This window comes from Callithrix jacchus, chromosome 4 (assembly GCF_049354715.1).
Source record: "Callithrix jacchus isolate 240 chromosome 4, calJac240_pri, whole genome shotgun sequence".
Classification (NCBI taxonomy): Eukaryota; Metazoa; Chordata; class Mammalia; order Primates; family Cebidae; genus Callithrix; species Callithrix jacchus.
The window spans coordinates 140,317,222-140,341,487 of record NC_133505.1 but is presented as its reverse complement, the minus strand read 5'-3'; the positions used below and the strand labels follow the sequence as shown (position 1 = coordinate 140,341,487).

The 24,266-nt window shown below is 37.3% G+C and overlaps 1 pseudogene; it reads left to right on the top strand.

The window, feature by feature from the left end:
- The window catches only part of LOC100400503 (UPF0415 protein C7orf25-like), a 162,904-nt pseudogene extending 149,434 nt beyond the window's left edge, over positions 1–13,470 (top strand).
- Positions 13,471–24,266: the final 10,796 nt, after the last annotated feature.

Genomic DNA, 24,266 nt, shown 5'->3' with positions numbered 1-24,266 from the left:
CAGTCTCAGAAACAACTGCAGTAGCTTATTACAATAAGCCATGTGTATAGAGTCCTTACAGCTACTGCTGCTGTATACATAGCGAACCCTATGTTAGGGGTGTGACTTAGTAGAAATCGTAAGTGGATCTAAAAAATACAAAGGTTGGACTACATCACACATTCTTGTGTATCACTTCATATCTTCTGTGCAGATATCCACCAGCTTTCCTCAGGAGGTTCTTTACACCTCACTCAGACCTGTTATCACTTTTTCCCCAAAACATCTCTGATGCTACAACACAGGATGTTTGCATGAACCCACTTGGCTTTCATGAATATACAAACCAGAACTGCAGAGATAACAGGACTGTAGAAGCTTTCTTTACTAATGGGAAAAATGGGGCCACTTCATAAATGCTTTTCTCTTTTTTGTCCCCTGGTTGGATAATTCTGAGACATGTTCTGTTCCATGAGATTTTTGAGCAGTTTCTGGCTACACAGTGCATCAGCCACCATAATGATGACTGATTCAACATGCACCCTTGGATTATTTCCCTTCTGTCTCACCCCTCATACCTCCTCCCTTTCTCACTTGTATCACTCCCCAAATAAACTATCTGTAGGTAAGGCTTTGTGTTAGGGGTTCTCTTTAGAGAAATCTAGACTAAAATAAATTGGAGAAGAGATTAGAGCTGAAGAATGAAATTGATCAAAATTTCATTTCACTCCCTTCAAAACTGACTGTAATTAGTTTGGCAGGCTTGGCTATCGTGCACTTTTATAAACTCTTAGGTATGAAGGTAAAGAAGTTTCGCTGCCTGAAATAGATGGGGTCATTATTATTCTCCAGATTACTAAGGATCCAGTAAAGTTCTAGTGGGCTACGTCAACTCAGTCTACCCTCAGAGAACCATCAAGAAATTATTTTTATAATTGCATTACATAAGCAACTGTATCTATAACCAAACTAAATTCTCTGCTCACCTTATCAGCATTGTAAGACCGTTCCTCCTGTACTTGACAGGTATAATATCAATAAATCAATTTTAGTGTTTTAACATTAAAATCTTATCTCTTTTTATTATCATGCCTGAAAGTGATAGTGTATCATTTATAATGCACTCTGAACCAAGAATGCCCTCCTATAAAAGTCCTCAGTTTGTTTTTCCTCTGTAGAACAATATCCCTATAAACTGCAGAGAATCCATTGTTAAAACATGGACGCTGTCTTTGATGATTTTAACCATACTGAGTAATAAAGTAGTCATTTTGGTCCAAATGCAAGAGAAAAATCTCTACCTTTCTTTTATTTCTGTGTGTCTCATTAAAGAAACAGCTAAGTGTTAATTTGGGAAATCACCAACTTTAAACAATGAAGGAGATGAGTTTTTTTCGATATCAATAATTTAAAAATCTATCTTTAGTATTTCAGGATTTGATAAGAAAAATGATGAAGCTATTAATAATTCTGCCTTAGTGTTACCAAAAATTGTTTTAATGAAAGACAGTGTGTCTGGGTTTAATATAAATCAGGCTAAGAGAAAGATAACACATTAAAAATAATTAGACATCCAATTGAAAAATCTTGCCTTTATGATTTTTCAGCCCCACATATTACCCTGTTCTCCAAAGTAAAACTATGAAGGATTCTCTATGGTTCCCTTTCTGTCCCCCATGTTCACCTAGAAAAGATGTGAATAGCAAAGCTATGCAAAGAAACTCAGGTCCAAGAAATTGTTTCACTTAAACATTCAGCTTAGCCTAAATGTGATAAGTTCTATTGATATTTTTCTTCAGTCATGAAAAGTTAATCAATTTTCCACCTGAAGACCCAACTGATAATTTTTTTTTTAATTTTTTATTGGATTTTAGGTTTTGGGGTACATGAGCAGAGCATGCAAGACAGTTGCATAGGAACACACATGGCAGTGTGCTTTTCTTTCCTTCTCCCCTTCACCCACATTTGGCATTTCTCCCCAGGCTATCCCTCCCCACCTTCCCCTCCCACTGGCCCTCCCCTTTTCCCCCCAATAGACCCCAGTGTTTAGTACTCCCCTTTCTGTGTCCATGTGTTCTCATTTTTCATCACCCGCCTATGAGTGAGAATATGCGGTGTTTCATTTTCTGTTCTTGTGTCAGTTTGCTGAGGATGACGTTCTCCAGATTCATCCATGTCCCTACAAACGACACAAACTCATCATTTCTGATTGCTGCATAATATTCCATGGTGTATATGTGCCACATTTTTCCAATCCAGTCTATTATCAATGGGCATTTGGGTTGATTCCAGGTCTTTGCTATTGTAAACAGTGCTGCAATGAACATTCGTGTACATGTGTCCTTATAGTAGAACAATTTATAGTCTTTTGGATATATACCCAGTAATGGGATTGCTGGGTCAAATGGAATTTCTATTTCTAAGGCCTTGAGGAATCGCCACACTGTCTTCCACAATGGTTGAACTAATTTACACTCCCACCAACAGTGTAAAAGTGTTCCTTTTTCTCCACAGCCTCTCCAGCATCTGTTGTCTCCAGATTTTTTAATGATCGCCATTCTAACTGGCGTGAGATGGTATCTCAATGTGGTTTTGATTTGCATCTCTCTGATGACCAGTGACGATGAGCATTTTTTCATATGATTGTTGGCCTCATATATGTCTTCTTTCGTAAAGTGTCTGTTCATATCCTTTGCCCACTTTTGAATGGGCTTGTTTGTTTTTTTCCTGTAAATCCGTTTGAGTTCTTTGTAAATTCTGGATATCAGCCCTTTGTCAGATGGGTAAACTGCAAACATTTTTTCCCATTCTGTTGGTTGCCGATCCACTCTAGTGACTGTTTCTTTTGCCGTGCAGAAGCTGTGGAGTTTCATTAGGTCCCATTTGTCTATGTTGGCTTTTGTTGCCAATGCTTTTGGTGTTTTGTTCATAAAGTCCTTGCCTACTCCTATGTCCTGGATAGTTTTGCCTAGATTTCCTTCTAGGGTTTTTATCGTGCCAGGTCTTATGTTTAAGTCTTTAATCCAACTGATAATTTAAGATGATAGATCAATTAAAATTAGTTGGAAACATTTTGAGATGAACAGAAAAGAAGTTTTGAAAGTATGTGAGGATAAGAAACTGGAAAATTACATATTTTATGTGAATACAATTGAATACATGCTTATATGTTATTTAGTACCTTATGTGGTCTACAATATTTGAGTGAGTAAAATGCATGACAACTAGTAGATCAAAAGATGGGAAAAGAATATATATATATATTGTTGGGGACATAGCAAAACTAGTCACATATTAAAAAGTAATAAATCAAAAATGTATGTTTTAATCTTTAGGATAATCAGTAAAAAAACAGTAAAATGAATTATAAAGTAATGGAGAGTTAATATGGAATAGCACTTGATTAATAATTGACTAAAATTGAGGAAAAAGAAAACAATGAGTCTGTTCTCACACTGTTAATAAAGACATACCCGAGACTGAGTAATTTATAAAGGAAAGAGGTCTAATTGACTTACGATTCCACATGGCAGGGGAGGTCTCACAATTATGGTGGAAGTTGAATAAAGAGCAAAGTCACGTCTTACATGGCAGTAGGCAAGAAAGCTTGTTCAGGGGAACTCCCATTTATAAAATCATCAGATCTCATGAGACTTATTCACTACAACTCAATTGGTATAGGAGAAACCTTCCCCATAATTGAATAATCTCAACTTAGCCCTGCCCTTGACATGAGGGGATTATTACAATTCAAGGTGAGATTTGGGTGGGGATACAGGCAAAGCATATCAGAACAAAAAGAAAGTAAATAGTAGGATAGTCAACTTAAACACAACTATATAAGAGTTTTAATTAAATGTAAGAAGTCTGGGGCAGGCATGGTGGCTCATGCCTGTAATCCCAGCACTTTGGGAGGCCGAGGCAGGTGGATCACTAGGTCAAGAGATCGAGACCATCCTGATCAACATGGTGAAACCCCGTCTCTACTAAAAATACAAAAAATTAGCTGGGCATGGTGGCGCATGCCTGTAATCCCAGCTACTCGGGAGGCTGAGGCAGGAGAATTGCCTGAACCCAGGAGGCGGAGGTTGCGGTGAGCCGAGATCGTGCCATTGCACTCCAGCCTGGGTAACAAGAGTGAAACTCTGCCTCAAAAAAAAAAAGAAGTCTGAATACTGTGATTAAAATTTATGAATTTTTTTAAAACCAGACATTTATGACATACATGAGATGCATTTTTAAATGTAAGGCTGTAGAAATGTTGAAAGAAAATTTAAAAAATTTAAACAAATATACATATACACAAATATTAGCCAAAAGAAAATTGATAAAGTTATATAACATTAGTACAATGATTTTATGCAAGAGTCACTGCCTATACATCTTTCAGTTTCTTAATTCTCTTTTTAGTAGTGTTCAGTCCTCTGTTAAATCAATCCATTGAGTTCTTAATTTTGTCTATTCTATTTTTCCAAGTAGAATTTCTATCTGATTTTTTCTTTATTTTCTTTCTTGGCTGAAGGACTCTATCTTGTCATGTATTTTTCTTGAACATTTAAATCACATTATTTTAAAGTCTGTGTCTGATAACTCTAATATTTTGATCTCCTATGGCTCTATTTCTATTATCCCAAGTTTTTCTCTTTGTTTTCAGTGATTCGTTTCTGTGTCTGGCATGACTGATAATTTTTACTGGAGGTCAGACACTATATATGAGATGATTTAAAGATAATTTGAGGCTCCTGATGTTGCTAATTTTCTACATGGAGGACAAATCTTTGCTTCTGGCAGATAGCCAATTAAAGAGAAATAAGTAAACGTAATTGATCTTGTACTGAACTGATTCAAGGTTATTTTGTTTTTGTTTTTCTTTTTTTAAAATAATAGTGAGAAGTATTCTATTTCCATGTTTCTTAGCCCAGGAGTATAGACTTTCTTGGTTTTAAAGGGAATGACTGGAGTATTTTACCAGAGTCTTCTATGATGAGGCTTGAACCTCAGTGTTATTCTCCCAAGCTTTGGAGACCATAAAATATTCTCCACTGTTTTTCATTCTAGTTACCAGTTTTTGTTAGACTTCTAGCCTCTTGGCCAAAAGTTATGAATTGGCAAATATTTCAATGGTCCAGGCAACAGTAAATGTTGATCTTGCATCACTGTTATTCTGTTCTCCTTGCAGTCTTGGTTCCTAATATCCTAATTATTTTTATTATTATCTAAAATCTTAAAACAAAAAAAATTTCCAGATATTTTTGTCTTACATTAAAATATTTAGTTTCGTGCAAGCTAGTCATCTATCACTAAAAGTGAAAATCCTCTGATTGTTATTTTGTTTGCGTTTATTTTAGAAAGTGGATTAAAAATTTTTTTTAGACAAAAAACTTTTATGTATTTATTGGCCATTGCGTTTTCTTCTCTGTGAGTTCCTTGACCACTATTTATTGGGTTGTCTTTTGGCTTATAATACATGAGGAACTCCAGATACTATTTAAGAGAAAGCAGATTTTATTATGTCTGCAAATATCTTCTAGTCTGTAACTTGTCTTAATTTTTTTATGTTGTCATTTGTCACATAGAAATCTTAAATTTCAATAGTTAAATTTCAAACATCTTTTCCTGCATAGTTTGTGGATTTGGAATTTGGTTTAACAAATTAATCTCTATCCTGATGTCATAAAGATATCCAACTAAGTTCTCTCCTAAAGTTTTTACAATCTTAATTTTTATATTTAGGCCTTTAATATAAAAGGTTTGTTTTTCTGTGTTGTCTTCTTAGGAATAGCCAATTGTTCCACAACATGTATCAAAGTGCCAACCGTTTCCAACCATTTGGTAATGACACTGTGTTTTTTTTAAATTAATTTTATTATTTTAAAATCTATTTAATGGTATTAATTTCTTGATGTTCACATGAGTTTCTTAAAGACAGTGATTGCATCCTGTGGTTCTTTGAATCTCTCAAACTCCTCAACTTTCATAAAAATTAAATAAAAGAAAATATTTATTAATGGACATATTGATCTAGGTTGACTGATAATATGTATTTATAAATAACATAGCATTTTCTACCTATCATAAAATATATACTCATGATTTCTAGCCAAAATTTTCCAACTATGCAAAAAAATATTGATTTTTGGTGGCCCTAAAATAAAACTCTGTAAAAGTGATATCAGTGTTAGCTAACACTTACTGATTACAGATCGTAAGCCTGGTAATGATCTAAGAACTTCATATCTTTTAACTCATTATAAGAAAACTATGAGTCAGGTGAATAGCATTATCTTCCATTTTTCAGATGAGATAATAGACCACATTGTAGTAAATTTTTACTTAAGTTTATAAAGATAGTCAATGCAGTCACTTATTTAAATGTGCCTTATTTCAATTTGTAATTTAAATGAAATATTGCTACTACACAACTTTTAGGCTAACATTGACTATGAATATATCTCTAAATACTGCTATAATCATTTCTGTGTGGTATGTTCCCATTTATATTTCTATGTACAAATGCTGTTATCATTGTCCTTAATAATTCATTAGAAGCTTACCATGTTTGTGGGTTTGGACAAGGTGTTAAAATTAACTATAATTTGTTTGAATCTACATAAGAAATTTGGCATGGCTGAGTTTCACAGTTCTTTCCTTGACCATGGCTGCATTTCAAGGCATAATGCACTTTACGTGCTGCTCTGGTGGTAAAAAAAAAATTTCACATAAATGGAGTAAAGAGCATTTAATGAACTGAGCTCCATGCATGTGAAAGCCAACAGCAATATTAGAAATGGTGTTTATTTTATAGCCCAGAAACTGCATTTTAAATGCTAGTATATGTTTATATGACAGTTCTATTAAATATAAAAGAGTCCCATTACAAGGGAAGCCCTTTGTATGGGCTTTTTATATGGTCTAAATAGCATACCCAGCTCTGCAACTACTCATGTGAGACATTTTTAGAACCTTATTTATGTTAAAGCCATAACAGACTAGCAACTAGAAAACTATAATGGGCACAAACAGCTAATAAAAATGAGATTGTTGAAAATACTTCTCAATAGCAACTTAGGAAGTATCCTGATGAAACAAAGTCAGGGCTTGGTGTCTCTGGAAGCCTGCCACCACAGTAATCACAGACATTTGGCCACAGGTACTCCCCTTCTCCATCTTTGCTTTTCTGGCTGAAAACTAAATAGCCAATGCAATTTAAGATTGATACTTGCCCCATTTTTCACTGTAATGCCTATGGAACCAGAGTTGCTCTAGAAAAAAAATCCTATGATCGTTCTTCCCCCATGCACTGATTATTCACTGAGTGATCCTTCTGCAGATGCTCCCAGGCTGATTAGAGGAGGAAGAACACCAGGATGCATTCCGGCTGTATTTGTGCATGCGTGTGTACACAAGCTGCCTATGTGTGCAAATGGGTGCATGTGTGTTATATATGTAAATCCTCCAGACTTGAAATCTGGATCACTTCTCTACTAAACTGCCATGTTTAGACAAGCTGGCTAAAATGAACAGGTCAACCATTTATTTATAGAGTGGAAACTATTTGATCTGGGGTAGATAGCTCCACAGGCATACATGTTGAGCCAAAGTCATTTTTATTGCTGCATCTTGCAGAATTCCAAAATAGTTCACGTGGACCTTCATGTGAGCAAAGGAAAAATTCCCACAGAAGGGTGGGCTGGTCAAGGGTGAAATGTGGCTTGAATCACCCCAAGCCAATATCTGTTTATATAAGCAAGAGTGTAAAAGAATGGGGGAAGAATACCTTTGAGTTTTAAACTGGTGATAACCTCCTACTGAATTTTGCCCATCCAGTCCCTGGTGGTACTCTGCTAGGGCAGAACTGAGGCAAGCAACAGAATACATTAATGCTGTCGCTTTGCACCCATGGATGTTGGAATCCTGTTAGATAGAGTTTGAAGACTAATCATCTATTGTAATTATGCCAAAACAACTGGTCCCAAAACGATCCATTTTTGGCATAGGATCACCTTCCAGGTCAGCGGTGTTCACCTCTCACTCAGTGTGGAAATTTCCTCCCTCACACCCTGATGATAGTCCTCCAGTCTATTTTTGAACTCCTCATGTTGGGAAGAACATGACCTTAAAATTTGTCCAGTGGACCAGGCTCTGTGGCTCATGCTTGTAATCCCAGTACTTTGGAAGGCCAAGGTGGGTGGATCACTGGAGGTCAGGAGTTCGAAAACAGCCTGGCCAACATGTGAAACCCTGTCTCTACTAATAATACAAAAAGTATCTGGGCATGGTGGTGGGCACCTGCAATCCCAGCTACTCAGGAGGCTGAGGCAGGAGAATCGCTTGAACCTGGGAGGCGAAGATTGCAGTGAGCTGAGATCCTGTCATTGCACTCCAGCCTGGGCAACAAGAGCAAAACTCTGTCTCAAAAAAAAAAAAAGAAGAAAGAACTTGTCTATCTTCACTTGTAAGGAAATTCTTTGCAAAACAATTCTGGAACCACATATACTTAATTTATGTTAGCATGTCACTTAAGTGAAAATGGCCACCCAAGAACAGCTGACTCATCTTATACGCTTCCCACTGCCATTCTCAGAATTTCTTTCTGGGACAGAGAAAAAGTATGAATGTATAGTTAGGACTACATTTATGACTATTTATGTCTTTTCAGCTTGTGTTGTCCTGCTCAGGTTCTGAGCCTTTGTTGTGCTAAGGGAAGAAGAGAACTGGAGGCCAGGCATGGTGGCTCATGCTTATAATCCCAGCACATTGGGAGGCCGAGGCCGGTGGATCATGAGGTCAAGAGATAGAGACCATCCTGGCCAACATGGTGAAACTCCATCTCTACTAAAAATGCAAAAATTAGCTGGGCATGATGCATGCACGTGTAGTACCAGCTACTCAGGAGGCTGAGGCAGGAGAATTGCTTGAACCCGGGAGGCAGAGTTTGCAGTGAGCCCAGATTGTGCAATTGCATTTCAGCCTGGGCGACAGAGTAAGACTCCATCTCAAAAAAGAAAAATTAAAAAAAAAAAAGAAAACAGGAAGGCAGGAGGATGTAGATTGGTTTACATTAGAAAGACATGGAGCCCTTTGCAGAGAACCAGAAAGGGCCTGGAAGGCAGGATGCTGAAGGAAGAGTTGGAGCTCACATAAGTAGTTTGTGGGGAGAGTAGTATGAGAAGAGAAAGATATGAGGATAATTGCCTGGGGTTGCAGACTCTGAGAGACACAAGTGCGGGGGATTTTAGGAATTTTGACTCTATTACTCTCTCTTTGGTTTGTTTTTGAGACATCAGTGAAGATCAATTGCTTTTCAAGGTATTTGAAGTTTGATTTCTGGATGAAACAGCTTATTTGTTCTACGTGTCTCTCGGGTCACTTAAGATGTGATCTTGCTCTAGATTTCCACCTCACTAGCATCTTTGTCTCTAGTTGCTGTTAAGGGTACATGGAGACATTATTATTAATATTTTGTCATTTTGGAAAATATGAGTTAGTCTATCTGAGTCTGATTAACTCTGAAATGCAAACACTAAGTTTCTGGGCCTGCAAATCTGAGGGTCTGACTGAAATACGTGGAAGGTAGGGGAAAAAGAACCAATGCTGTAGATTGGGGGCTGCCTAGACATCACCTCACACTGTGCTGTGGTTTTAGGAAAGTCACCAACGAGGCTGGGGGCAGTGCCTTCTGCCAGTAATCCCAACATTTTGGGAGGCTGAGGTGGGAGGATTGTTTGAGCCCAGGAATTTGAGGCCAGCCTGGGTAACATGGTGAAACCTGTCTCTACTAAAAAGACAAAAAATTAGCTGGGTATGGTGGTGCCTGTCTGTAGTCCCAGCTTCTGGGGAGGCTGAGGTGGGAGGATCACCTGAGCCTGGGGAGGTGCAAAGCTGTACTGAGTCATGATCATGCATTGCACTCCAGCATGGGAGATAGAGTGAGGCCCTGTCTCAAAAAAATTTTTTTTTTAAGTCACTAAGGCTTGGAGATTGGCTCTCTCAGTTTCACAGATTGAAAACTTTGTTGCTGTTTGAGCCTTGGAGTTGATCAAACTCGTAGAGATTGACTCATATTTTTCAAATTCAGGAGATATTGATGTGCAAATTAAAATTTCAAATATCCTAGTTTATAATATCAGTTGGTTTTTCACCCAATGTGGGAAAGAATATGAAAAAAAAAAACTTAGAATTTAAGTTATTTTCTAAGCGTGGGATAGAGCAAGCAGAAGGGACTAGGAGACACTTGTCTTAAAAATTCACTTCTGCAAGAGGCACAGACTTGCTGAGAGTAAGCTTGAAGCTTGATTGAGCTGATCTTCTATTGCCTAATTTTGGCTCAATAAACACCACCATTCTGTGGTCCTCTGCCAATCACTAATCCATTCTCCACTCTTGTTGATACAACTTTTATTTCACTATATTATTATCACTGATACGTTTATAGTCAAATGCACCATTCTAATTTCAATCCAGGAGACATGCTGTCTATTTCTTACTGCGCTTTCTAATATTTTCTTTTCTATTCAATTTTCAAAGCACTTGTTTCACTTTGTAATAACTCCAAAGAACAAATACTTTTGTTTTGACTCTGTAGTTGGTATTATGTAGTATGTCAGACAGAAAACAGATCTAAAAGAAGGCCATTTACAATCTCATCCCTCCCTTCATCTTTTTCCAAACCCACCTGCAGTAGATAACTAATGTATCTCTCCTCTGCATTCACACAAGCATATATAAACATGTAAAATGAGAGCATATTTATTCATGAATCTGTAACCTGTCTTTTTCCACTTAATGTATTATAGACAGCTCTTTGGATTTTCCCTCCAACTCATTTTTTGACAGTGCCCAATATTCTATCTTGTTAATTTTCTATAATTTAATTGACTCTTATTTACAAACATTCTAATTATTTCCAATATTTTGCCCCTATAAACAATGCTGCAATAAACTCAAACTTCATATAGTAATCTTTTTTCTTTTTCCTATAGGAGAAAATCTCAAATGTGGGATAGCTGGGTCAAAGGCTATATACAGTTTATATTTTAATAATATTTCTAGACTCCTTTCTTGAAATATTTCCTAATCGAGTGCATGTGAGAGTATGGACTTCCCTCTCATTCTCATTTGTACTGGATATCACCAATCTTTTAAATTTTTGTCTCATTAGTGGTAGATTTGAGTTTTTCTTTAAAAATCTATTTGCTGATATGCACTTCTTTGACAGCATTTTGCCTATTTTTGCTTGTTTTTTCTGTTGGGTAATTTTAATTTTTTCAATTTGTAGACATTATTTCTCTCACATCTATTGTTTTCTTCTTCTCATCCTTCTTCCCTTCTTCCTTCCATTTCTGTCATCATCTCTGTTCCCTCCTTCCTTCCTTCCTTCTCTGCCTCCACCCTTTCTCTTACTCCCTGTCCCTCTTTCTCTCTCACTCTCTGTCCCTCTTTCTCCCTCTTCCCTCTTATCTGTGTCTCAGTTTTTCTTTCTTTCTAAGCACCAGACTTGTTTTCCATTTGAACTTCTTTACGGTGTCTTTTATTACACATCTCAAGTTTTTACATGACAAAGCAAATATGTCTGTCTTTCTCACAGGTTTTCTGAAAATCCATCTTGTTTATTAAAGTCTTCTTCATTTTATCACTATTACGGATTTCATTAGGCAGATGTTCTGAGCTCCAGTATTCTACCATAAACTGGTGTGATTTATGCCAGAATAAGGACATCCAGCAGAAGGTCTGCTGGGTCCCCTTTGGTTTATTATTACTCCAACATAACATTAGCAGAAAGTTATGTTTTAAAAGTACACAAAATATTTTTTTTAATTTTAAATACAAAGAATTATTTAATGTTACATCCTAGAATATTTCTTGTAATTGAATCGTTCTAGCCTATGGTGTCATTCTCTACTTGTAAAGTAAGAGTTTGGGCTAATCTCTGTTGTTCTAGTTTCACCCTAAAATATAAACAATTTTTAAACTGTATTACCAGTGCCTTAAAGATAACATCCACAAGTTATTTCAGGGCCCTGAATACAGGATCTTTGGAATTGGAATATGTTAATCAAAGTTAATCAAATGTTTTCTCGTTTTCTTATTTTCCATCTTAAGATTTAACACCCTCTATCTGAAGTTGGTTCCTCCTGTTTGGAGACTCTTTTCCCTCACAGGACTCTCCTAATAATACAGCTTCTGGGTCTGGGATAGCAAGACTGCTAAATGGATAACATCAATTTGAATGCATCTAGTTATTCATAAATTCAGTTCCTGATTAAAGATACTAGCATCATAATAATTGGGAGGAAATGCTAGATTTTGATTTTTGTAGGTTTTAAGAAGGCCAAGTGTACTAGAATGGTTAAAACAACTTTGAAAACAAAAAAATAGAGTTAGAGCACAAATACCACATGATTTTAGATTTATTATAAAGCAGTAGTAATTAAGATAGTAGTGGTATTGGTATAAAGATAGAGACTAGAACAATGAAATAAAATCATCTAGAAAATGACAATTGATTTTCAACCAAGGTGCAAAGATAATTCATGGTGAAAGGACAGTCTTTCAACAGAAAATTCTGAGACCAGTAGGTATTCACCTGCAATAATAGACAGGCAAGAAATCTTTTATCCATATGTTATACCATGTGCACACCTGCAATAATAGACAGGCAAGAAATCTTTTATCCATATGTTATACCATGTGCACACCTGCAATAATAGACAAGCAAGAAATCTTTTATCCATATGTTATACCATGTGCAAAAATTAACTTAAATTGAGTCACGAATCCAAATATGAAACCCAAAACTCTACAATTTCTAGAATAAAACATAGTGAAAATCTTTGTAATTCTGAATTAGGCAAAGATTTCTTAGATGCAACACCAAAAGTATAATCCATAAAAGAACAAATTAATAACTTAGACATCATAAAATTTTAAAATTCTTTGAAAATTATGTCAAATAATAAAAAGACAAACCAATACTGAGAGAAAATCTTTGCCTAGCATACATTTGATAAAAGACTAGTATCCAGAACATATAAAGAACTCTCAAAAATCATTTTTTTAATGGTCAAAAGTTTTAAATCAACACTGTATCTAAGAAGATATATAAGTGGCAAATAAGCACAAGATAAGATATTTAATATATTTAAGGAAATACAAGTAAATCTACAATGAGATGGACCAGAGGTTCTTCTCAGAGATCATAGTGTCTTCGTGCTATAAAAGTGCTTCCATGAACCTGGTCCTCCTCTCACTTCATTCTCTACCCAGGTGTCTGGCTGCTTAGAACCAGCCCTCCAAGACCTCCTCATCGATCCTTTGGACAGCGCCAAGTTCCCTGTCACCTGCTATGATGACTGGTCCCCCAAGCAGGTGCACAATAACTACTACCACAACTTGGAGGTCACTGTCAACCACCCGATCAACTTTTTGCTCAGCACTTCCCCATCTACCTGCCAATGTCTTGCTACTTTAACTGTGATTATGTGGCTTTGAAAAACTTTCACAATTTCTTCAACAATTTCATGAGGAGAGGGGACATGCTGAGAAACTGTTGAAGCTGCAGAACCAACAAAGTGGCCAAATCTTCCTTCAGGATATCAAGAAACCAGGCCACGGCCACTGAAAGAGTGGGCTGAATACAACAGAATATGTGGTACACCTGAAGAAAAGCATGAATCAGTCACAAATGATCACTGAAAAAAAACAGACCCCATTTGTGTGGCTTCATTGATAGTCATCACCTCAATGAGCAGGTAAATCCAATAAAGATGGGTGACCACTGAAACCAACTTGCATGAGATGGGGGCCCTGTAATCTGGTAAAGCTAAGTATGTCTTTGACAAGCTCACCCTGACAGACACTGAGGCTGACAGCTAAACCTTAGGTTAGTTCCCTTATAGCCAAGGGAGTGACTTCCACCAAGGCAGTGCATGCATTTGGGTTTATCTGTATCTCTTCTATAAGTTGTACCAAGAATCCATTTAAATTCTCTCATGTGTACTATGTTTTCAAATAAAGTAATTTGGTAACCATTCCCCCCACAGTGACATGCCAGTGCAGACTTATTAAATGGCTAAAATTGTAAAAGATGACCAGGCCACATGTTGGCAGCAAAGTGGATCTCTTACCCACTGCGGGCAGAAATGTAAAATAGTATAACCACTTTGGAAAACAGTCCACTTTGTAAAAAGTTAAACATCTACCTATCACATGATCTATCCCTTCCACTAGTTACTTATCCAAGAGAAAATGAAAGCACAAATCTTTATAAAGATATGCACACAAATGTACATTCAAGCTTTATTTATAATAGACAAAATGTGGAACCAACTCAAATTGCTGTCAATAGATGAATGCATAAAGTAATTGTGGTATATGGTACACCTATCCAATCGAGAGCTACTTATCAATAAACATGAACTACTGATATATGCTATAATATGAATGAATCTAAGTAATTATGCTGAGTGAACAAAGTCACCAAAAAAGAGATTAAATCCTATGATTCCAATTTTATGAAGTTTTAAGAAATGCAAGCATATGTAAACTGATGGATAACAGGTCAACAGTTACCAGAAGAGAGGTGAGAAGGTATTGGAGGAAGGGATTATGAAATGGTCCAAAGAAACTTTGAGAGTGATGAGTTTGTTTCCTATTTTGTAGGAGTAGTTCAAATTCTACACTTTGAATATGTGTACTTTATGTATGTCAAGGACATCTCAATAAAGCTGTTTTAAAAATCTCTAAATGGTGTAAATTTCTATCAGTTTCATCTTTAAATGCATCATTTAAATGTGTCTTTAAAGTGGAAGTCCCAGCACAGGGTTGCAATGCAGGAAGGAGCAGAGATTGCTCCCCGCACTGGTGGTTCCACTGATCCTTCCTCCCACATCTCCCTGCCCTCCCTTGCTTGTAGGTGTGGGGTCATGCAAGGTGGCTATTGCTTTTGTAGCTTGCTTCTTTTTCTCTCATCTTTTTCTGTTCTTTTTCTCTTGGACATATTTTTCTTAATATTCTCAAAAAAATTCTTTAAGAAAAGATACACATAAAACCAGTAAACATCCTTCTTCCTCCATTTCCTCCTTTAAAAGCCATACCATTTCTTAGAGTAAATAGCATTGTTTTTTTGTGTGTGTGTTTTTTTTTAAATCAAAGAAAAATATTGACATCAGATTTCCATTTGACAGTTAAAAAACAAGGAAATGAGCAGAGTATGTGAGCCTTCTTTCTATGGAAATTGGTGCAAGTGGATAGGCTTTATTAACCTGGCCAAACAAACAAGAAGGTGGGAGGGCTGGCCCATGAATCCCATCTGGTTCTTGACTAAAGTTCAGCCTGCAGTCCAAAAGCCCTAAGTGACAAGGCTGTCTGCTTCTTCTGTGGAAAGCATCCACTAACTTCATGGGTTTCGAGGATCAAAAATTCAAAAACCACAGATGGAGTTTCTCTGCTCAAATCTGCCCTGCTATTCTCCTTTCTGTGCTAATGGCTGTGTGTCTCTTCCTCCATGGGGCCCCTCTCTTTATCTCTCCCTATGTGACTGTGTGTGGTCTCCTTGCATGTCTATTTCTCTTCCCTCATCTTTGACTCTCTTAACTGTATCTTGAAGTTAAAATTTGTTTTTATTATTTTATTTAATGAATGGGATGTTTGAATTGCCTTCCTTTAAAGTAGGTGGGTGGCTTATTTCATTCCTCTCAAAACCACTCCAATTACAATGAATTTACAATGCTTTATGCTTTTTATTTATATGGCTTTCAATTTGCTTTATTTCTGCGCTAGTGGCACTTCCCTCTCCTCTCCTGCCAGTGATTGTAAAGTAGCAAACAATTTAGTGAATTATTGTAGTTTACAGACCTGTTTGCGGGTGTTGACAAAAAGTGCATTACAATCGAGTTGGCAGTGCGTATAAGTATTTGCTGTTTTTAATCTTTAGTATATTTTTTCCATTTTGATTTTCAGTAAAAAAATTAATGATTAAGATGAAACTAAGCCATGTATTTTTTAAAGCTTGCTTATTTAACAAAACTGTGATAATCTTCAGAAATAACAGCAAAATTAAGAATATGAAATCGGTAGCAGTCAACACAAAACATGGAGTTTCTAATATTGGCTCTGGCCACTTTTCCAATTTTGAAGGAGAGGGCAATTGTGGCTGCACTATTTGCACCGAGTGATAGTAGAGGACACTTGTTTCAGGAATTTGGTTTCACACAATGTCAGAGCCTTAAACTTCAGAGAAAGTTGACTGCATAAACTCTTAACCAATCATCTGTGAGGCTGTTGTTCTACCTAATAAAACATGAAGCCAGGGATAATGGGCCTTGGAACAATTACAGCACAGAATGAAAGAATAATAAAGCAAAAGGCAAATGAGAGAAAAATTACAAAAGAGTTTTGGAAACTTTAAGAAAAATATTCTAAAATGATTAGCCAATTATTCAAGGAGACTAGAAAAAAATAAAATACTGCTTGAAATTCTGTGCCTCTAATTCTCTATTACATCTTATTATTTTAGTTATAGAAAATAAACAATACAAGGCAAGGGAAGTTCTTTTGACATACAAGTTGGAGATAACTTCTTTTATAGTTCCTTTATTATATCATGATCTCTTTCCAGCTCTGCTCTTACTCTGTGACTTCCTTAAAAAGAGAAGTTATAAAATTTCCAAAATTACACCCACCTGCAGGAGTAAGATTTAGAGATGGGAGGATTTCCAGAAGGAGAGTTCAGCCACATTCCTACTGACCTCTGAAGATATAAAATAACCCCTTAGTGACCAGGCCTCTTTAATAATAGCCAGCCATGCAGGGGGATCTCTTGCCTGCATCCCGTCTCTAACCTGTGGCCTTTCCTGCCCACATGAAAAATCCCCAATGATATTTGAACAATTAATATTACCACATCAGCAGACCAAGTGGATGGTGGAATGTTATATCAAATTTAGATTTAAGAGGCAACCAGTAGAAGGGGGAGAAATCTCAAGAGCAACTCTAAGTTAGAAAAGACTTTGGCCTTGGCTTTTCCACACTGCAGCAAACATACACTCTTTTAGGTAAGGAACAGCCAGCAGGCATGGTGTACTTTACCCACAGTAGCTGAAGGGTCTTCAAGCAAGACTTGAATTCCTCACACCTTCCTGGGGAGAGAATCTGGAGGCTGCCGCCTTCTCTGGGATTCTTCAGACAGTCGTTGGCAGCAGAGGCTAATGGTGTCTCCTCTGCTGCTGAATTCAGCACTAGGCTGAGGAGGCTGAGACTGACGCACCCAGACCTTGGACTCTTGGGTTGAGACTCAGCCCCAGAATTCCTTACCGTGTAGTCTCCTTTGTCTTTCTAAAGTCAAAGAGCAGCCCACACCCGTGCTACTACCATCTGTGGTGCCCTAAACTTCACTATGGGCTCTGATCAATTGCAAGGCAGAGACCATCTTCACCAATTCCACCCCCTGAGTCTTATCTGAACCTAAAGACAATTGCCATGTCAAATGGGCACCCATCTTGGAAGAGACAGGGTTGATTGCCTATAAGGAGGAGCTGGTGTGAATATTAGCAGTAAGTCTTGATTTATTCCCAGGTGAGGCTCAAAATGGCTGCAGCTGGGCTGAGACAAGCATGGTATCATTAGATGATGAGAATTCATCAGAACTTGTGCAGGTTAAAAGGATCATTCAGGATTAAAGAAGGAAGGAGGACTCAAGACTAGGGGCTTTTCATATTAGAAACAGTTACAAGTTGAGGGCTTTCTATGTTCCATGTGCTTTACCTGTATTTTCTCTAATCCTTATTACAATTATACTAGATAACTATACATTCATTCTCAGCAAATATGAATAGAAACCTATGCTGTGCTGAGTTAAATGCTTAATTATGGGAAGATAGCTGAGAATAAATCAGCTTGCCTTTCTGGAGCCTACATAACATCTAAAATCCCCTTGCTGTTAATGGGGAAGCTGGAGCTCAGGAAGGTTAAGTAACATATCAAAGATCCACAATCTGTAAATGTGGAATTGGGCTGGATTCAAACCCAGATCCTGTGACTGAAGTGTTTTTCTTTTAAGCTCAATACTAACAATTTTAAACTTTTTTCTTTTTATAATACATATCATATTGGAGATCCACGGTTTAATATGTGATCATAGGCTGGGCTGTGTCGTTGATAAACCATATTTCAGTAGGTTCTCCCATTCACGTTTAGAAAAATGCACCTAGGAGAAAGTGTAGGAATGATGAAACAACATCTTCTCTATTTTATTTCAAAGAAATCTTTTAAAGACACCACTGTTTTAATTATCACTGTTTCAAGCCCATATTTGCATGTTAGACATCAGTTAGCCAACTGTAGATGAGTTGTTGGCTAAGCCACATGTCTGCTAGACTGTCCTATGCTCTATCTAGAAGGGATCAGGTATGGGACACAGTGGTGAAGGCACAACAGTTCGCCTCAGATGAGAGCTCTGTATTAAACATGACTGTTACCTGGAAGTGTGGAAAACTTCTCTCCTTCCACCTCTGGAGTCTTACAGAGCCGGGTTTGCCAGAACCCATGTGGCTAGTCTCCCACTGCAGAGGCCAGGGAAATGCCACACTTTCAGTATGGAAGGTCCAGTTGTGACCCATTTTTATCAGTTTCTACCTGACTTTAAGGCCTTGATATAGTTTGTATCTGTGTCCCCACCAAATAACATATTGAATTGTAATCCCCAGGAAAGGAGCTGGGGCCTAGTGTGAGGTGACTGGCTTGTGGGGATGGTTCTCATGAATGGTTTATCACCATCCCCTTTGTGCTATCCTCATGATAGTGAGTGACCTCTTTTTTTTAAAAAAAAATAAATAAATACTAATGTCGAAAAAAGGAAGTCAGTCATTAATAGTATTGGGTTTCACTTGTAACTATTTTTTTTTTAGAAAGAAAGAAAAAAAAGGAGTGAAGGAGAGGAAGAAAGAGGAAGAAAAAGAGGGAGAGAGAACAGGAATGTAGGTTTATTCTAAAAATGGGTATTAATAATGGCCAATCAATATTTTGTGTATTTAAGGTGGAGAATGTATATTTTGTGTATTTAAAATGGAGAGCTCTATAAATATTTATTGAGTTTACTTGCTCCAGATCTGAGTTCAAGTCCTGGATATCCTTATTAATTTTCTGTCTCGTTGAGTCTAAATCTCTTTATAAGTCTTATGTATCTGGGTGTTAGGATCGTTAGCTCTTATTGTTGCATTGATCCTTTTACCACTATATCTTTGTTGCTTTGAAATCTATTTTATCAGATGCAAGAATTACAAATCCTGCTTTTTATTTATTTATTTATTTTTGCTCTCCATTTGGTTGGTAGATCTTTCTCCAACCCTTTGTTTTAAGTCTTTGCGTATCTTTGGATGTGAGATGGGTCTGGATGTAGCATACCATTAGGTTTTGGCTGTATCTTTTGATTGGGGGATTTAGTTGACTTAAATTTAGGGTTACTGCCATTTGAGGTTAACTGGCTATTTTATCCATTCGTTAATGTAAATTCTTCTTTATGTTGATGCTCTTTACTTTTTGGTATATTTTTAGAAAGGCTAATACTGGTTGTTCCTTTCTATGTATAATGCTTCTTTCAGAAGCTCTTGTAAAGCCAGCCTGGTGGTAATAAAATCTCTGAGTATTTGCTTGTTCATAAAAGATTTTATTTTTCCTTCAATTGTGAAGCTTAGTTTGGCAGAATATGAAATTCTGGGCTGAAAGTTCTGTTCTTTAAGAATGTTGAATATTGGCCCCCACTCTCTTCTGGCTTGTAGGGTTTCTGCTGAGAGATCTGCTGTAAGTCTAATAGGCTTCCCTTTGTGGGTAACCTGACCTCTCTCTCTGGCTGCCCTTAGTATTTTCTCCTTCATTTCAACCCTGGTGAATCTAATGATTATTTGCTTTGGGGTTGCTCTTCTTGAGGAATATCTTTGTGGTGTTCTCTGTATTACCTGGGGTTGAATATTGTGCTGCTTTGCTAGATTGGGAAAGTTTTCCTGAAGAGTATTTTCCAACTTGGATTCATTCTCTTCATCATATTCGGGTACACCTATCAAACGTAAATTAGGTCTTTTCACATAGTCCCATATTTCTTGGAGACTTTGCTCATTCCTTTTTATCCTTTTTTCTCTATTCTTGTCTTCTCATTTTATTTCTTTAAGTAGGTCTTCAACCTCTGATATCCTTTCTTCTGTTTGATCAATTTGGCTATTCAGACTTGTGCATATTTCACTAAGTTTTTGTGTTGTGTTTTTCAACTCTGTTAGTTCATTTATATTCCTCTCTGTATTGTCTGTTCTTGTTAGCATTTCATCAAACCTTTTTTCAAAGTTCTTAGTTTCTTTACATTGGGTTAGAACAAGTTCTTTTAACTCCCAGAAGTTTCTTATCATCCACCTTCTGAAGCCTACTTCTGTTAATGGCACACAGTCCTTTTTGCTCAGTTGCTGATGAGGGACTGTAATCCCCTGTATAGGAAGAGGGGTTCTGATTTTGGGTATTCTCAGCCTTTTTAGGCTAGTTTCTTCCCTTTGTTATAAATTTATCCATCTATCCTCTTTACAATTACCACCTTTCTAGTTGAGTTTCTGAGTGGACACCCAGTTTATTGATTCCCAGTGCTGGAATCTGAGCAACCCACTGTGCTGGCCAAAACAGCAGCGATAAGACTGATGATGCTCTTCTGCCCGGGAATCTCCTCCCGTTTGCTCTGCATGAAGAGCTGCTGTGCCAAGGCGCTGGCAAAACCACTGTGCTGGCCACAAGAGTCGCGCTGGCAACCCATGGGGCCCCTTCACTGGAAATCTTCTGGTCCGTTAGTGATGAAAATTCATCTGAAAGTGTCGCTTCCTCTCGTTCTCTGCGCTTTCACTGGGAGCTACAATCCCAAACTGCTAGTGATCAGCCATCTTGGATCAGTGAGTGACCTTTTGCAAGATCTGGCTGATTAAGAGCATGTGGCATATCCCCCATTGCTCTCTCTTTCTTTCTCGCTCCTGCTTTTGCTATGTGATGTGCCTGTTCTGCTGCTTTGCCATCTATCATGATTGGAGGCTTCCTGAGGGCTCCCCAGGAGCAGATGCTGCTATGCTTCCTGTACAGCCTGCAGAACCCTAAGCCAGTTAAACCTCTTTTCTTATAAATTATCCAGTCTCAAGTGTTCATGTACAGCAATGCAAGAATGCAAGAATGGCCCAATACAGGCCTTATCCACTAGATGTAGCTGTCTTGAGGACTAGATGAGATGTGTAAAAGATCTTAGGGTTCTTATCTCAGGTGATAGGACTGGATGTTTGGAGTTTGGTTGCATTTACTTTATGTTAATTATTTGGAATTACTTATTTCCAAACAATTAAAATTAATATTATTTGGATGATATCAATTTTTGTGGTCTCCAGCTTTCCCAGGAAAATGATTAAAGCAGAAATATGTGTGAATTTTTTTTCAGAAAAATATATACAAATCTCCAAAAAATGATTTGATGGAGAGGAAATACCTTCTTACATTACAAATGAAAGAGCGAATCGTCACATTTGCACTCACATATTCATTTGTGTTAATAGAAGTAGTCATGGTTTAAGTAAAACCAGGTTGACTTTTTTTTTTTTTTAGGTAGAAAAATGTATAGAGCCAGTGGAAAGGCTAGAGGAGCTAAAGTTGGGTTGCAACCAGACATTTGTTTTCAAGTTGCACCACTGACGCTTCAATCCACTGGTCAGAAGACTGCTGCCACCTCAACCCACACCCAGGAAGCTGGAGATAGACAGAGGAACATGGAGTCTGGCCCTTGCAGACCCCCACTCTACCAGAGCTCCTGATCTACCAGCATGGGTGCTTCCCACCCTTCTGCCTCTTAAATATCATGAGAGCGAGAGTGCTTCTCATTGCAACACTTAAATCACACCCAGGGGGTGAAATCATCTCTCCAGTTGCAAGAGAGTTGCAGATATGCAGTGTTTAGTCTTACAAACTTGAAATGCAAGAAAGGAGGAGGAGGGATTGCTATAGATGTTCAGTAAATGCTCTCTAGTACAATCTGTTATTTATATTAGACTAAAACCAAAATATTACTGTGTTACTTTCCACGAGCATAGTATTCCTGACAAAGCTAATGCATCATCAACCCAATGAAAGCTCCGATGGCCGGAAACTACAGTCCACATTTACAAAGATAACTACATTGTATAAAAATACATTTGTTATTTCTGGTAATTCAACTCTGCTCTCATAAGAAATGATAGATCATACCATTTTAAAATCTTACCTCTATGATGCTTAAGGATTAAATATTATGATCTGTCTTTTCATATAAATAGCTTAGAAGTTACGAACAAAATGAACGATTAAACCAAATAATTTAAGTTCCATTAATAAAAAAATCATAAACTTAATTGTATGAGTGTAATATAGCTATTTGTATTGGTTAATTATGCTGTGTTGATTAATTTTTACTTTTTATGACAAAATGAATAATGCCAATAAAGCTGGTCAATTCAGTCAATTAAATTTCCCTGTGGTTCAATTTCCTTTTCCTTCTTTTGAAACTAGATTTGGTATCTACCATATGTCAGAGGGTTATTTTCAGATATGAAACACAAAAAAGACTAAAGAATTAAGTAATGTTATTTGGATGATATCAAAGACATTTTTGTGATCTCCAGCTTCTCCAGGAAACAGACTGAAGCAGAAATTTGTATGCGAGCAGTTAATGCTGAGTGCTCTTGAGAGAAACGTCTATGAGGAGTGAGGGACGCAAGATTGGGCAAAGCAGGAAATTAAACTATAATTCAGTTTTAATGGAGGACTCAGAGGATCTTCTGGAATTGTGGCGACGCTTCAGTGTTGTCCTGAATCTAGGAAAGTACGCCAATCCTCTTTACACCTGTCTTGACTACACTGGATGTGGACTGTGCCCAGGGAATAGGGGAACCTTGGGTGAGGCAGCTCCCATCTACAAAGAGCAATATTCAGAGAAGAATTCATCTGTGAGCTGTTAGCAGCCAACACCCTAGCATCTGGAAGAATAAGGGCATCAGCCCTTAAGGGAAGGTCTGGCTGGGAAGTCATAGCACTTTGGGAGGCCAAGGTGGGCAGATTGCTTGATCCCAGGAGTTTGAAACCAGCTTTGCCAACATGGTGAAACCCCATCTCTACTAAAAATACAATCATTAGCTGGGCTGGTGGCATGTGCTTGTAGTATCAGCTACTTGGGAGGCTGAGTCACAAGAATTGTTTGAACCCAGGAGGTGGAGAAAAGAAAATAAAGTTGGCAGAAGAAGCAAACTATAGTGAATGCTAGAAAATACTAAGATAACAATACTCTCCAGAAAATAATTGTCATTCTTATGGTAGTTAATATATTCATCATAATCATGTTTATTTTCAATCATGCCTGATTTTTCTACATGGATTCTACTTCTCAGGTTCTGCACTCATTTCCTCACCTGAAATGCCCACCGTATTTATCTATGTCTATTTTATTTCTTTATTTATTTATTTTGGGACAGTGTCTCACTCTGTCACCCAGGCTGGAGTGGTCATGCAAGACTGGCTCACAGCAACCTCCACCTGATTGCCCTGGCCAAAACTTCCAGTACTATGTTGAATAGAAGTGGTGAGAGAGGGCATCCTTGCCTTGTGCCAGTTTTCAAGGGGAACGTGTCCAGCTTTTGCCCATTCAGTATAATATTAGCTGTGGGTTTGTCATAAATATCTCTTAATGTTTTCAGATACTTTTCATCAATACCTGGTTTATTGAGAGTTTTTAGCATGAGGGGTTGCCACACTTTAAAACCATCAGTTCTCCTGAGAATTCACTCACCATCATGAGAACAGGATGGGGGAAAAAAAACCACATCATCTAATTATGTCCCACCAGGTCTCCCCATTGACATGTGGGGATTACAGTTAGAAATGAGATTTGTGGGGACACAGAGCCAAACCATGTTAAGTCTTCTAAGTATTCTGGGCATAAAATCATATTTTAGGTATGTAGAGGTAACTGTCTCCTCTTCTTCAATACTTATATTGATTATTTCATTTTCTTACTACATTTTCTAGTGCCTCCCAAATTATGTTGATTTATAGTGGTATTATCAGATATCTTTTCTTTAGGTCCGATTTTTTTTGTGTGTGTGGGAATTATCTCAATATTTAACTGTTTCATATGCCAGATTTTTTGTAAGTAACTTTTATCATATTTAGGTAGTTTTCTTCTATTTCCATTTCACATCGAGTTAACAAAAATCTGGGAATTGAGGGAATGGGACAAGAAGAATTTCTTTTGG